Below are 2,297 nucleotides of genomic sequence, written 5' to 3'. Positions count from 1 at the left end.
ACCACGGCCCAGGGCAAAGCAGCCTGTGCGAGGCCGGCCTCCCTCCCTGTCCCTTGGCACACTGACGCTGGGGAGTGAAAGCCCTGGCGCACTGGACACAGTGGGAACTTCTCGCCCAAACAAGCAAAAAGACCTCCAACCCGCCAGGTGGGGGGATGGGCCAAACTTAAAATGTGGCACCCATGTACCTCCTGCCCATGTCTCGCGTACTGCCAGGGGTACATGTACCACGGGTTAAGAAACACTGATCCAGAGATACAAAGGATCTGTGGACCATATGTCTGACAACCCTATTTTACATGGTATCGAACGTTTTCTGCCTGCATTACTTGTTTTACTAAGATGCATGATTCCCTATCCTTGAAAGTTGAGTGCAAACTAATAACATCTAGTTATAAGTGTCCTCTGTAAGGCATTCATCTTCAAATGGAAGAACAAAAGAATGCCTGAAGATTTGCTCTCATAGTCTATCATTCAGACACTGCATTAAATGCTAAATTATTTCCTCCTGGGCTCTTTGCTGATGATACTGTAGTACCTCAGTGCTTCACAAACCTGTATTTATCTTCATAAACATACCTATAGGGTTATGGGGGTATTATCTCTATTTTATAAATGAGGATCTGAGCTACCTTGAGAGAAACTTAAGATGCCTAAAGCCTGAGTTCTCAGAGTAATTATAAAATGTTATGTTCAGTGCATAGCTGCCATTTAGTTCAGTTCTGGTTGTAAGCTCTTAACACTTCCGTCAGTGATGCCAGTGGTATCTTAAGATGGGTAACTAGAAAATGACCCAACTGTTTTGTGGCCACTTTAGCAAAATGTGGTTTAAATGAGTTGCCCTCAAAGAATCAGGGATGAAATCCAGATCTTCAGACCAGCAGTCAGCTGCCTTAACCACAAGATCACTCTTTCTGTTCCTGCAGTGTCTTTCCTCCTTCACTGTATGCCTTCTAGCTTCTGCTGCAAACCAGGGAAGAGTCTTACAGACAAACTTTTATCATTTACACATATGGTGACCATGTTTCTTTTAGGGAAACCTGCCCCACCCCGAAGTCAGCAGCAGTGCTGCAGGCAGAGGCCAGCCTTGCTCCTTCACAGCAGCAGCAGTGCCTGCATGCCTGGCAGATCATGCTGCTCCGGCTCCCCACCAGACTGTGCCTCAAGACCCTGCCCACCTGCCTCTGCCTAGGTGGCCGATTCCGAGACTTTTGTTTCAATTTTCACCGACCAGCTGGGACAAGCCTATGAAATCCGGGACTGTCCCAGCTAAACCAGGACGTGTGGTCACCTTACTTCCACATCGACCACGCATTCCCACAGTACTGTCGAGCCTGTGCACTGAATGTGGTAGGCACTACAAACAAATAGCGTGTGATCCATTAATAAAGACCGAATCACGCTCTTTACACCTGAACAACCAAATTGCAGTTTCATGGGCAACCTAAATTCTGGCATTTTCTAATTTTGGAGCTGAGCTAGTTGACATTTTTTCATCTAAATGGATTTTTCATTAAACAAACAAACAAACAAACAAAACCTTTTAACAAAGCCAGGATGTTTTGTGGAAAGCAGTAACTTGTTTGAAATACTTAAGTTTTGGGAAAAATAGGGGCAAATTAAGTTTTCAGTATCTACAAATATTTTTTAAGCCCAAATTAATTTAACAGAACAACCATTCTAATTTTAAAGTAACTTGTATTCAACCACAGTATTACTATCCCAAGCATTCAAAAAATGCTGAGCTGAGTCCTCAGAAAATTATGACCTTCCCGGTTGGGAGACTAGAAGGGGATGAGGTCTTCCTGGGAAAGATGGAGAGGGCCGAGGTGCAGTGATGGATGGAGGGACTCCCTAAGAGCAGGGGTGTGAAAGACACAGCGCACGGGCTGGATCCGGCCAGTGGAGCCCCATTATTCGGCCACGGATGCTGCCCTGTGTTGACCTGTATGCTGCATGCAGCCTGCACCGGACTGGACCCCCAGCGGATGCAGGATTGCACGGCCTAGAGCCCGCGCGGGAACCAGTACAGGACTGGACTGCATGTGGCGCCGGCTCCGGCTAGGCCAGGCTCTGCGCTGCACGTGGCACGTGCTCCAGGGGACCCGGGTGGACACCGCAAACACACAGAACGCGTGGCAGATCCGCCCTGCACGCGTGTGCGTGCAATGCAGCGGCTGGACCGGGCTCCGCAATGCGCTGGATCCAGAAGGGCCGGGGGTGCACGGGCCCGTCCTCACACCGTTTACCCAGCCCAAGGCCCGGCCCAGCCCGGCGCCACGCCTGCGGCCGAAGGC

The sequence above is a fragment of the Crocodylus porosus genome, unplaced genomic scaffold (genome assembly GCF_001723895.1).
Source record: "Crocodylus porosus isolate Cpor-Errol unplaced genomic scaffold, CroPor_comp1, whole genome shotgun sequence".
In the NCBI taxonomy this organism is placed as follows: Eukaryota; Metazoa; Chordata; order Crocodylia; family Crocodylidae; genus Crocodylus; species Crocodylus porosus.
The sequence above is the reverse complement of the archived record's forward strand: the minus strand, read 5'-3'. Positions refer to the sequence as shown.